Here is a 14,771-nt window from a genome sequence, read left to right as displayed (position 1 = left end):
TCAGGAGCAAACTGCCTAACCCCCATCAAGCAAAGATCCTAAAACATCTAGTAACAATGTATTTGAGAAATAAAGGATGGTGAGATGTTATTCTTGGAAAGAAACTTCATCATCATCTCGTTTTACAGAACAAGGAACATGATAGGCAGGGTGGGGAAGCAACCGTCCAGAGTAAGGCGTAGGGGTCAGGCATATTTTCTACCTAGATCATGCTGCCTCTGTGACATATAATCTAGAAGACAGGAAATATATAATGTGTTTCAGAAAAAGTCCTATCCAGGGATGCCTGGGTGACTCAGTCAGTTAAGTGTCTGACTTTGGCTCAGGTCATGATTTCATGGTTTAGGAGTTTGAGACCCGCGTTGGGCTCTTTGCTGTCAGCACAAAGCCTGCTTCAGATCCTCTGTCCCCCTCTCTCTCTGTCCCTCCCCCACTCACTCTCTCTCAAAAATAATAAATATTAACAAAAAGAAAAAAGAAAAAGTCCTATACAAAATAGTACATTTCCAAAATCAATAAACCCTCAGGGGTCAGGAAACCGGTCTTCCGATGGTGACTTATCTTGAATGGGCTTTCCAAATGACCAGGCCACTTTCCTATTTTATCCTTTGTTAGTTCTTCTCTTCATAGACTTAAGGAAAATTCTCCCTGTCCTTCCTTACTCTCTTTAAAAACCCCAATTCAACTCCCACCCCACAGCATTCGATAGAAAACAAAAGCCATGAGGCAAGAACTCCTTCAACCTGTCAGACCTTACCAATTTCTTATCTTCTGTATCCATTCTTTCTCCAGTTCCTTCCAAGTCAGTGAATGGAATGCCCTTTCTCTTGTTCAAAGTCCTCTCCTGCACCTGAGTTGAGGATTCTATCCATGACCTGTCACCATGTTCTCAGTCCTATTCTATCAATAATCCCCCCTATACTATATTTCCAACCTTTCTACTAGCTACTTTTCTGCTTAATGTGCTCAAGACTCTGCCACCATTAAAAATAATAAATCCCTCCATGACTCAGCCTCCAACTGACTTCCCATTCTCTCATTTCACTGCCTCCTGACTCCACTCCACTCTACCACTCCACTTAAACTGCTCTAACAAAGCTCATGAATAATCTTCATATTTCCAAATCCAATAAATATACTTCCATCCTTATCATGACCTTACTGATTGCTAACACCCCAAAGTATCCACACCCTCCTTCTTTTAAATCTACTTAGTATTCATTGCCATCACTTATTCTCTCCTGGTTCTATATCTGTATCTCCGATCATTCTTCTGCCTCCTTCACCTGCTTACTCTTTCCTTCAACTGGCTTTCACTGAGTTCCTCAGAGGTGTCAGGCACCACACAGGGAATAGGGGATATACAAGGAACAAGTCAGTGAAGGTCTCTGTTTTCATGATGGTGATATTCTTGTGGAGGGAGATACACAACAAGCAAGAATCAACTGACACAGGCCAGCTGGCAGAATAAAACATGATTGAGTTCCTTATATTGGATGGTGAAGGAAGGTCTCTCTGAGGTGAGTCTTAAGTGAGGTCTGAATGGCAAGAAGCAGCCAGCGATGGAAAGATCAGGAAGAAGAACATTCCAGGCATTAAAGACCTAAAGAGACCTCAAACTATAAAACTCCTAGAAGAAAACATGGGCAGCAATTTGACATTAGTCGTAGCAATATTTTTTCTAGATAGGTCTCCTAAGGCAAGGGAAACACAAGCAAAAATAAAGTGTTGGGACTACACCAAAATAAAAAGCTTTTGCACAGTGAAAAACCTTTGTATTGTTTCATACAAAACAAAAAGACAGCCTACTAAAATGAGAGAAGATATTTGCAAATGATATATCTGCTAAGGGGTTAATATCCAAAATATATAAATATCTTACATAACTCAACACCAAAAAACCACAAATAATCCAAGTAAAAAATGGGCAGAAGACCAGAATAGACATTTTTTCCAAAGACAACACACAGATGACCAAGAGACACAGGAAAAGATGGTTAAAAAAAAAAAACAAAAAAAACTGAACAGCAAACATCACTAATCCTAACGCAAATCAAAACCATAATGAGATATCATTACACCTGTCAGAAAGGCTAGAATCAAAAAGACATGAAATAACAAATGTTGCCAAGGATAAGGAGAAAAAGAAACCTTTGTGCACTGTTAGTGGGAATGTAAATTGGCGCATGCACTGTGGAAAACAGTACGGAGGTTCCTCAAAAAAATTAAAAATAGAAATACCATGTAATGCAGTATTTCCACTATTGGGTACTTACCCAAAGAAAACAAAAATACTAATTCAAAAAGATATAAGCGTCCCATGTTTATTGCAACATTATTTACAATAGCCAAGATATAGAAGCAACCCAACTGTCCATCAACAAATGAATGGATAAAGAAGATGTAGGGGCGCCTGGGTGGCACAGTCGGTTAAGCGTCCGACTTCAGCCAGGTCACGATCTCGCGGTCCGTGAGTTCGAGCCCCGCGTCAGGCTCTGGGCTGATGGCTCAGAGCCTGGAGCCTGTTTCCGATTCTGTGTCTCCCTCTCTCTCTGCCCCTTCCCCGTTCATGCTCTGTCTCTCTCTGTCCCAAAAATAAATAAACGTTGAAAAAAAAAATTAAAAAAAAAAAGATGTGATATGTGTGTATGTGTATATGTATGTATATATATACATGTGTATGTATATATATGTATACACACACACACACACACACAAAATGGAGTATTACTCAGCCATAGAAAAAAATGAGATCTTGCCATTTGCAACACGGATGAACCTAGAGGGTATTATGCTAAGTGAAACAAGTCAGACAGAGAAAGGCAAATTTCACTCATATGGGGAATCTAGAAAACAAAGCAAATGAACAAAGAAACACAAAAAAACAGACTCTTAAATACAGAGAGTAAGCTGGTGGCCGTCAGAAGGAAGGTGGGTGGGGTTGAAACAGATAAAGGGGATCAAAAGGTACAAACTTCCAGTTATAAAATAAACGAACAGCATAGGAAATATAGTCAATAATATTGTTATAACATTGTTGGGTGACAGATGGTGATTACACTCACCACCAGTGAGTGAGCACTGAGAAATGTACAAAATTGTTGAGTCACTATGTTGTACACCTGAAACTGTTAATTATACTTCAATAAAAAATTAATTAATTTTAAAAATAGATTTATATATATTTTTCTATCCAAGTATCTTTCTCCCTTCCCTCTTTCTCTTTCCTTCCTTCCTTATTTCATTCCTTCCTTTTGTATTTCCTTTGTTCTTTTCTTTTTTCCCTCCTTCCTTCATTTCTTCCTAACTTAAAAGAAAAGAAAAGAAAAGAAAAGAAAAGAAAAGAAAAGAAAAGAAAAGAAAAGAAAAGATTCCAGGCAAAGGGACCAGGCAAGCCTAAGATGCCAAAGAGGAAACGATGTTAAATGCTCAAAAAAATAAAGGGGAATCACTGTTGCTAAAGAGTCACAGGTTGAGGTGAAGAGAGATACAAGTTCTTGCAGGGGTTTGCAGGTCAGAGCGAGGAGTTTGGATATCACTCCAGGTGTGCTCCTCTTCCTCCACCTCCCCACAGCCCGCTTCTCTCTTTTTCCACACAGTCTGCTTGTGAGATCTCATTCCATTTCACTTTACATTAATATCACGTGGTTATAGAACAACTCTCACCAAACTTTTCTCTAAAATCCAGGCCAGTCCTATCCACCAGTGTCCTAAACCATATCCACACTTGGATTTTCATTGGTGCTTCACGCTAAAAAGTCCTAAACCAAACTCATCCTCTTTCCCTCATACACTGTTCTTTCTTCATTCTGTTGACACCATTATCCACCCAGTCACTTAAGCCAGGATTCATCCCAGCTTCCTCTCAGCTCCAACATCTAATTATGAACACTGATTTTTCTAGTTTAAAGGAAAGATATGGAAAAAGGTAAGTAGAAAAAGAATGGGATCTTTTGCCTCACTGATATTGACACATCCCAGTACGGCTCATACATAACCCAAGGTTAACAACCCATCTCAAGAAGGTTGTCTTAGTCCCAGCTACACAAGTCTAACACTTCAGCCTAATCAACCCAATGTCACTGTCCCTCTCAAATGGTCTCAACAGAAACTAGAGAACTTAAAAATCATGTCTTCCAGTTAGAAGGTATCTTTAAGGTCATCCAGTGATCTCCATATTTATATAAGGAAAACCATAGTAGCGGAAGGGAACCCACATGTCCCAGATCACTGAGAAGGAGACTACACAATCTACTTTCCTTACTTTATACAGCTCTTTGTTCAGATGAGCTAAACCTAAAACCAGAACTTGAATATGCATAGACCTGGACATTATTCTATCATACCACCTTCAAATCACTTTAAAATTGCTGGCTGAGCCACTTATATGACCCATTTTATGTTATGAACATAACATTAATATTCTAAAACTATTATTTTAAAAGAGAAAGAAATACTTCATTTTCTGGGAAAGTTTATCTTATCCAAAGTAACTTTTTTCAAGTGAATTCTCATCATTGATCAGAGAGCCACCAAGATCTGATCTTTCAACAAGGTCACAGAACTCATAGGGCAAACCACCAGGAAAGGCTTAAGGACGAGTCCCCTTTTCACTACTCCTCTCTGAAAGCAGCAAGAATAGGGAGAAATGAGTTCCTATCTATGTTCTAAGAGCTACATATAGTGACCAGTTTTAGGAACTACCTCTCTAGACTCAATTTATAACTGAGCTGCTAGTGCCATACCTACAAACCTTTTAAAAACAATATGCCCTCTGATAAACATAAAAGTCTCATATCCTCTCCCTCCCCCCAGCGCTTAAGACTACAATGTGCCTCTAAAGAGGGTATACCACCATTCCCCATACTATTTGAGGTCCCTCCTTTCCTACCTAGGCCTGAGGTTAGTATGTGCTTTTTCAGATTATGTATTCCTTTCCTATCTGTCCCCTGCTCCCATGCCCACTACCCTAAATGTAAGTTGAGAGTCACTGTCCTAATTTACCACAGGCTAACAACCACCACAAGCTAGAAAATTAATGCATGCTTTGCTTAAAGAGAAATTTTAGTAACTTCTGACTTTTTGATACTTGACCTAATCTTCTCCATCTTTACAATATAGCACTGAAATCGTTTTAGAATTCTTTTATATAGTTAAGATACTTGTACTTTATATCTCTACTTTTGAGATTGATAGAATTAGTCATCCATAACTGAATTGAATCAGTAAAGAAATTTACACAATTTTCAGGAAGTCTGGAAGGTGTTCTATTTTGCTTTGAATTTTGTTATTTTTCAGCTTTGCGCAGTGGCGGTATCGTAGCCAATGAGGTTTATCCGAGGCGCGATTATTGCTAATTGAATTTTGTTATTTTTCAACTTTGCCAAAAACCTAGATTTGAGAGCTCTTATCATTGTATTAAGGTCCCAAACATAGATCTGTTATATTATTGGAATAGGAACAGGGAGGTCTATATATCTCACATCTGTCTGGTCTGTATTGCCTGCCCAGTGAATGTGATTTAGTACTGATTTACTGTATTATTTCTTCAGTTAATTTATTCTCCAGTACCCTCTGTTACAGTGTTCAAATTTAAGAGTCCTTAATTGGATATAAAATAAACCTAAGGTTTAGACCTTGCCTCCTAAAAATTATCTAACACTAGAAAGTAGACACAAATGAAATAGCAAAACACAACTTTGGGATTATGGGCCCAAACAGTCCACAAAGGCAGCAAGTATGACCAGCACCCACAGAACAGAAGGAGAGAGGGATCAAATGTGCTGCAGTTAGGTGGGAGTAAGGTAAGGTGAGCAGGGCAGAGCAGGGGATCCCAGGTACAGGGAACGCTACGAGGAAAGCACTGGAGAGAACTAAACCCATGATTCATGGGAGAGGAGGAGTGCACAGGCCTGAATGAAGCAGATGACCTATATTAGAGCCTAAGAATGTGAAGCTGGATAGGCAGCTGGGATCAGGTGTTCCTCAGGGGCAGAGAGGCAGAGGCCCTTCATACTAATCGCAACATGACAGGTTGGGGAAATTTTCCAACACACAGGTGGCTTTCAAGCATGAAAAAAAAAAAAAAAATCAAACCACAACATTCATCTGAGATTCTCTTTCTTATCTTTATTCCTCATCTGTATCTATCTACACAATATAGCATTTATTTAAATAGTTTGAGTCCCTGTATATAGTTAAGACACTCATACCTTACATTTCTACTTTTTAGATTAATAGTTATATATATATATTACTAACATTAGTTACATGTATATATATATACACACACGCACACGCACATATATATATATCTACACATATATATACATCTATATGTGTGTGTGTGTGTATATATATATATATATATATATATATATATATCCATGACTAACTTCACCAGCTTATTCACACAGCAAAGCAAATACTGCCTGATTAAAACAAAATTCATGCACTCAAATGTTAAGAGTTACCATTTGCAGACTGCTAACTATATGCTAGGCACTATGCTAAGTGCTTTACGTAATTTCATCTAATCCTTACAACCAACCACAATATTATCCGCATTTTATAAATGAGAAGCCTGGATGTTAGTTGCTCAACATCACAGGGACAGGTCCAGGATTCAGTCCAAGGGCTGCCTACCCCCAATTCCCATGCTTTTAAACCACCGCACATGGGTCTAACCTTGGAGGTCTTCTCCTGAGAAGAACATCACAGTGTTCCCCGTTACTCTGGGGGACAGGGAAGGAAAGACAGTACTGGATAGCAGGTGTTCCCCAATCATTACTGAGTTACTCCTTCTGGTCAAACCAAGATTATTCCATAGCTGAAAAGCCAGTTGGAATTATTTCTCCCAACACTGCCCACTCTCCACCACCAAGAGGCCCAGGTTTCTAAAACTAGAGGACAAAGGTCTGAGGAGAAGGACTAGGCAAGTGGAAATTAAACAAATCTAACAAACTGGTAAGATAATCAGCACTTCCTGAACAAACAAGATTTCATGAGCAGGGAAAATGATGACTTGAGGGTCCTAGCAGGAGACCTGCCCCCTCTGTAAATGCTGCTCAACCCTCAGTCCTCCAGGAGGGGACCAGCTGACAAGGCCTGAGTCCTCTCCTTTTTTTTTTTTTTTCTTGTTTCTGAAGGGTAATAAAGTCTCCGTTTTGTTCTCAAATTCATGCTCAGTAGCACAGGGACAACAATCTCTCTCTTACCCTAAAAGTCCCAGTACAATAGCTGTAAGCATCCTCAAAAACAGGCAGCAAGCAAAATTACATGGCATTATATTGCTTTCTCCAAGATTCAAGTCCTAGATGAAAGGCATCATTATTTAAGATCATTATAATTACAAATGATAATCTAACATCAATGCTATGCTATGCTAGGCCTTCTATAATAATAATGTGCCATAAACTCTTGCATCCAATAAATAATCTCTCGGCTCTTCAGAAATCATAAATAACAAAGCTTCAATTGGCATTGCCATCCACTGTCTGCCAAGGTTAACTCAGGACCCAAGGAGAAAACTGACCATGGTGTTCAAGCTGATTCACTCACAGCAGCCCTCGAATGAAGCTCCAGATTTGCACTCTTTCAACTTTGTTCCAACTTGAAGAACTTGCCCTCTGCCAGGGTGGAAGTCTCGTTCATAAGAAGGACTCCTCTTTCCTAACAATTGTTCATAACTCAAAAGAAGAACTGAGATTGTTTGAAGTATATATAATACACTAAAAATAAAGATAGCAAACTGGTAATAATAAAGATACCGGAGGGGGGAAGGAGGCACAAAATACTGCAGCCAGTATTGCTGAGTGATTCAAAATCACGATGGAATAAAAAGGCTTTTTTGCTTTGGTTATAAGCACAGAACATATGATTTATTTATGTAGGCAATTTTGTTCCTCAAAAGAAACCAAAAATGTTGCAATACTTACTTCAACTTTACTAAGAATATAACATATGCAAACGTGCAGAACTAGATGTGTTCCCTAAATAAAACAAGGTTACTCGAAGAAGGGGTTCCAGAGAAGACTCACAGTTACGAACAATCCAGCTTCACAAAATCTTCCTAACCAATTCAGTCCTCACTGATCTCTTTCCCCTCAACACCTCCAGAATTTAGAGACTACGCCACCCACCCTATTGTCTTATAGGGCGTTTTTGTTTTTTGTGTGTTGGTCACAAGAGGGCAGGAGCCAAATCTTCCGTTATTTTTCTATATGTCACAGCATCTTAGAGCTGAAAATACCATAGATGCTCAATAAACCTTGCTACTCCTGGCTGGCAGGGCAAGCTGTCTCATGCACTCTACATTATACCTACATCCTCTCAGAGGAAGAGGATGTTTATTATAAATGAGGAACCAGTGGCTCCTATTGGTTAAATTACTTACCCAAAGCCATACTGGCAAACAGAAGTCAAACAACTTGAACCCACTATCCCTAATTGCAAGTGCTAGACTCTTCCTGAAAATTCTTCCTTGTACAAAGGATTATCTACATCTTCTCTCACAACATTCTGATTTTTAATGACCCTTCCCAACTGAACCTCCCTGTGAGCAATTCAAGTCAGAAAATGCTTCCACAATATTTTGGGGTTGCTCAGATATGAGCAACGAGAACATTGGGAGAATTTTCTAAAACTCATAATCCATATTCAGTCAGTGGTAGAGCCTACAAACCCTTGCCGTTCTACCTCCTTTAGTTTACTGGTTTATTTCTGGAAGTAGCTATTTTACACAGAAAATGACATAAAGATTTTTAACCATATTAGGTTAAGAAAGATTACTGCCTCACTGATCCTAAGAAAATGAATTTAAAAATTAAAGGATTTGCCTAAAGTCAGATTAGACCCTTCCGAGCCATCTCCGACTCCTCTCTCTTTCCCCACATTGGTCAACACATCACGTTGTCCCACCTTGGCACAACTGACATTTTGGGCTAGATAATTATTTGTTGTGGTAGGGAGGGAGAGCTGTTGGGTATGCTGTAGGATATTCAGCAATATCCTTAGCCTATACCCACTAGATGCCAGTATTACCTCCCACCTGTAACAATCAAAAATGTCTCCAGACATTATTAAAAGTCACCCGGGATAATCGCTGTTGGGTGAGAACCACTGCTCAAGACCAGTGGTCTCCAAACAGAGGGCCACAAAACAATCCACTGGAGAAGAAAAAAATATATATGAGACTCTCTACTTATATTAATTTCCATCTTAGAAAATAAGATTTTATCTTTATTTACTAGATGGCCCAACACTAGTGCTGCCATCCAGTCTCTATATCAGTCACATGTCTCATATGAATCTGATGGAATAATGAGGAAAGAGTGGAAGCTCCAAAGCACCGGCTGCACAGTTCATGTGCTTGGTTAAGTGGATTTACTGATTACATCTGTTTTAAGTGAATTAATCTTCATAAAGCAAACAAGGGGCAAAGATTCCTGCAAAGATATATTGGATTAAAGATAATAGGGGCGCCTGGGTGGCTCAGTCAGTTAAGCGTCCGACTTCGGCTCAGGTCATGATCTCACGGTCCGTGAGTTCGAGCCCCGCGTCGGGCTCTGTGCTGACAGCTCAGAGCCTGGAGCCCGTTTCAGATTCTGTGTCTCCCTCTCTCTCTGCCCCTTCCCTGTTCATGCTCTGTCTCTCTCTGTCTCAAAAATAAATAAACGTTAAAAAAAAAAAAGATAACAGAAGCATACATGAACAACAAGAGAATGGTAGAGCCTCAATTCTATTTGTGGTATACTTAACTCTCCATCAGTCACATTACGATGTACAAATGGTCACAATCTAATATGACAAGAAGTTTACCAAAACCTATCTAGAGGACTTAAAAGACAGATTTGCATCTATGATCAAAAATGATGAATTTCATTTTAAGTATATACTGTGCCTTCAGATATTAGTTAATGATAGCAGGACATAAATAAATAAGCATGTATATAATGAAGGAATTAAATGTTTAACTGATAGTGCCATTCTATCCAAAGAGTTTAGAGACTATTGCTCTAAACCAACACTAATAGAACTTTCTGTGATGATGAAATATCTTCTATCTGTGCTGTCCAAAATCATAGGCACTAGCCACATGTGGCTATTAAGCAACTGAAAAGTGGCTAGTGTGCCTGAAGAATTAAAGTTATATTTTAATTTAGATAATTTAAATTTAAACAGCCATATGTGGCTCTGGCTACTTTATTGGACAATGTAGCCCTGGACCACTAATACATTATGCTATCTCAACACATAAAGCTCCCAGCAAGCAGTGCACTTCCCTAACTTTTGTCTTGGGCCATGTTATTCTGCCTAGAAAATTCTCTCAATCTTTTCCATCTAGTAATAAGTTCTTGTTTTTGAAGACATACCTCAAATATCCCCTTTCTTCAGCTTTTCCTGACTATTCCTGACCCCACAAAATTCATGGCTGCCTCTTATCTGTTCCCCCCCCGCCCCCCCCGCTTTTACATCCTTCCATTATTGCACTTGGAGGTATCGGCTCACGTACCTCAAGTGCTATCACTGTGAATTCCTCAAGGCAGTCTTATTTCTCACTGGCTGATGCCCAGTGAGGGCTCAGGAACATAGTGAGGGCTCAGGAACAGTTATTGGATATGGCAATGAATGGACCACCAAACCTTGACCTCCCCACTTATACTACAGTGCCCCTTCCACCACACCAAAAAATGGCTCCAGAAAAGCAGACTGAAGGCCACTCTTTGCTACTTCACAGTGCCAGATGCTACTTCAATAGACAATACCATTTCTATTATTATCACTGTTTGGCTCTTTCAGATGCAGATGTCACAGTTATTTCTTCAGCAGGCTTAGAAAGCATTTATCCTTGCAAGAGTACAAGATGAAGGTACATGGTGGTGTTAGTCCCCTTTCTGAGATGTCAACTTTCAAACACTGCAATGACTGCTCTGATGCCATAATGTTTCGTATGTACTTTATGAATGTTTATCGAGCTGTCCCCATGTACTCTACATGCAGTTTTAGCTACTGAGGTACAAGTATATGTCTCCCCTCATCATCTCCCACTCAAAACCCACGTGAAACTGTTTCTCTTCATCATCTCTCATTAAATGAGTGTGACTTTGCTAGACCAAAAGAAAGGCTTTGACCATGCAACTAACTGCTTATTCTGGATTTCATTTCTGAATTCTAGATTTGGCTATATTTAGCAAAGCTATAACCGTCATCATGCCTGAAGCCAGGAAGAAGACACCATTCACAAACCACCCCCTGAAAATCTGCAGTTGCCACTAAAAAACCAGACTTCCCAGCAGGCAAAGACATCTGAAGTGGGAGGGATCAAACTGGTGTCTGCGTCAGAGAAGACCTCAGGTGCTTGTAACTAACTCTCTGCCTGGCACTAACGCTCTCCATAACCTTATTTCCTCTTTTCTCTCCAACCTACCTTCTGCTCTGGTCAATCATCGTCATTATTTCCCCCGTCCACTCTCTTCTGTAACACTGGTCATCCCTCTCCCCCACCTACTTCTCCTTCAAGCTGCCTGCCTCTCACGGAACCTTCAGGACCATCCTTCTCCCAGACACTATCCCCTCCCTTGCCCCACAAAGAGCACAGGGTTGAGGCACACAGGGTAGCAGTGCATAATGGACAGCTACTCAATAGTTACTCAAAAAACCCAGCAAGTGAAGAAAGTGAACAGCAAGGGAATAGCCAGGGAACAAATGCAGAATTTCCTTCTACCATTCTATGCCCTTCTTTCCTTGATTCTGGAAGGGAAACTTGTGCTAACCCAAATGATAACACTGGACTCGTCAGTATTCCTGAACTCATCATACTGTTTCACCACTCCACACTTGCATATGCTCCTCTTTCTGCAGGGAAGGCATTGGGCAACCCTCATCTGGACCATCTGCTGGGCAATTTCCATTCCTGTTCAAACCAGACATCATCTATAAACCCTCACCCTCAGGCCCTCTCTTTATCACCGCATAACATCTTTTTACCATCTAGTATGTACCAAGAGCCATGCTAAGTGCTGGCCACTGATCTTAGGGTTATTTGTTGGTCTGTGAGCACCTGAAGATCCAGGCCCACATCCTGTTCTTCTCAGTAGCTCTGGAACCTAATGCAGTGCCTACCACAAAGGCCTAACGAAAATTCACTAAATGAGTACATGTATGTATCACATCAATACCAACACACTAGAATTATGCTGCATATGCATGTGTATACACATACATACATACACGTATACATATGTTTGTTTTAGGTCGTTTCACACACACCTTTAAGCCTCACTACCTTGTGATGTCGGGAGGAGAAATCGTCAGCTTACTGGTATGGAAACTCACTTAGTAGTTCTTGTTAACTCTAGACCTGGATTCCTTTAGTATAAGTAAGGAAACTGCTCTGCAGGGGCACGTGACCCACCTTATACAGAACTGATGCAGTTCTGGAATGTGGTCTTGGACACAGTAGGTATTTGACAAACATGTACTATTTAAAGCTTAGAACGTAAGGCCTCACATAGCTAAGGATGTATGACAAAGGCACTACTCTTCAGTCCTTCTCTGAGCACTGCTCCTATTTTCCCATGGAGCTTATTCTGGAAGCTTAAACCAAGTCTTTCCTTGACATCACATGCCCATTACCTTAGACATGATTAGGAAGTCATCATGGCATCTTTACTAAGGAAGCTAAAGAGAAAATATCTCCCTCTACACCCAGCCTAGAGATAGCCATATCCTTCTGAATTCATGATGTAGAGGCTTCACTTCTCCCAAACAAGCCCTCAGTGACTAGTTAGTGAAAGCAGATGAACAGTGCTGATGCTGCTGATGGAGATGGCAGCCCAGACGTTCTCCTTTATTACTACAGCAGCTCCTCCTCGGTGTTCCTGCACTCCTCACTATAAAGCAGAGACCAACACCCACATCAGAGAAACAGGGGTGATAGGTGGGATGTGGTGGGAAAAGAGTCTATGTTTAAAGCCCACCCTCCCCATACTGCCTGGCCACTGTCCTGGGCACTCGCACAGTTGTCCTTGGACAACTCTGGCTGGGACTGGTGGTTAGGGCAGCACCTGGACACTCAAAAAGGAAAGGGTACAGGAAGGAACATGGCTACCCAAAATATCTATTGACCCTTGACGGAGCTAGTGAGGCTTCTGCAGAAAAATATCTGACTCTGTCCACCCACAATAGGGAATGGGATAGCTGCAGATCGCTGTAGCCAAACTAGCCTTCACAATGCCCCTTCACTTCCCCTGAACTATATATAGGATGTAATGTTGCTGGCAAATAATGGCTGCCGCTCGTTGAACCCCTGAAAAATGTTAAATAATTCATATACATTGCTTCATTTAATCTTCACAACCACTCCACAGGACAAGGGTTCTTGATCTTTTAGTTGCATCAGAATCTCTCCAGAAATCTGTTAAAGCCCCACCACACTCTTGGTTTATGGGGTGAGGCCTAATTCGCATTTCTAATAAGCTTCCAGATGATGCTGATGCTCCTGATCCAGGCTCTACACTTTGAGAACCACTGTCATAGGGAAACAGATTTGAGAGAGGCTTGAAAAGTCTTATCCAAGGTTTCACAGCTAGTAAAGAACAGATGCAGAATTCGAACCTAGATCTGCCTGACTACACAGACACTGCTGGTAACCGTGCTGTACTGTATGTGTGAGTATCTGCCTTGTCTTCCCAAATTGTGACAGCTCCTTAAAAGCAGACATCACCCTTTAGAACTCCCCATATCCCTCTCAGAACCTAGCAGTGCCTTTTTACTTAGTGGACGCTACATAAATACTTTGTATACTGACTCCTACATAGCTATATACTTCTAAGAGCCACAAATGCAAAGTCTCAGTTAAAGAACATAAAAAGAACAATATCACCAGACCCAGTTTTACGTGAGACTCTCTCCTGCTGCTCTGAGTCTTTGTCCATGCTGTCTCCACACTTGGATAACTCCTACTCATTTGGTCAGTCACTTCCTGCAGAAAGCAATCCTTGGCTCTCTAAAACTGAGGGCCGCTGCACCCTAAGCTCATCTCCATAGCACATATCACTCTATTCTAACTGGCTGTTTTCCATCTCTCAAAGTAGTTTGTAAACTCTAGCATCTAGTTTTATGTCATACCTCCAGGGTCTAGCACAGTGCCTGGTACATCATAGACACTCCATAACTGCTTGTTGAATGAACAAATAAATGAATGCAGAGCTGCAAGCCCTAAGTTCCACTTAAAAATATCATAATGCGTGATGTGCAATTCTCAGGGATGAATTCCAGGGAAGAGGAGGACAGCCTAGATGACAAAGACCAATTTTCCTTTTATCTTCCCCATCATTCAGATTCTGAGAACAGGTACTGCTTAGGGTAGCCCCACGTACAAGGAGACAATATCCTAGCTGAACCAGATGCTCCCGGGCTATAAAGTCAGCAGAGGCCATTCAAAGAGAAGGAAAGAGCTCTGTGCCCCTCATTCCTCCTGATTTCTCTCTCACACACTCCTTCTCTATTTCTCCATCCCACTGCAGTCAAGGGCTTTGGCACGGGAACGAAAGAGACAGATCAGACTCAAGGGTGCGGATCTGGCAGCGGGCACAGAAGCATCTCCCATCCTGCACCAAAGCCCACAAGGAAAGATCCAGAGGGACAGTGACTCAGGCCCCGGATTAAGTCCAGCTAGAGCAGTGCTGAGAATGGAAAAGAGCAACAATTTCACAAGGACATTAATTGTCAGATCTTTTTTTTTCTAAAGTGCTTTTAAAGTAAAGGCT

At 40.8% G+C, this 14,771-nt stretch overlaps 1 protein-coding gene and 1 pseudogene across 17 annotated transcripts in view; one reads left to right on the top strand and one right to left on the bottom strand.

The window, feature by feature from the left end:
• Positions 1 to 14,771, bottom strand: part of AAK1 (AP2 associated kinase 1) — a 172,172-nt gene that overhangs the window by 155,280 nt on the left and 2,121 nt on the right. The gene's annotated exons all lie outside the window — the stretch shown is intronic.
• Positions 5,297 to 5,423, top strand: LOC112869772 (U4 spliceosomal RNA; annotated as a pseudogene).

Source organism: Puma concolor, chromosome A3, assembly GCF_028749965.1.
Source record: "Puma concolor isolate L17-30 chromosome A3, mPumCon1.1.hap2, whole genome shotgun sequence".
Classification (NCBI taxonomy): domain Eukaryota; kingdom Metazoa; phylum Chordata; class Mammalia; order Carnivora; family Felidae; genus Puma; species Puma concolor.
The sequence above is the reverse complement of the archived record's forward strand: the minus strand, read 5'-3'. Positions and strand labels throughout refer to the sequence as shown.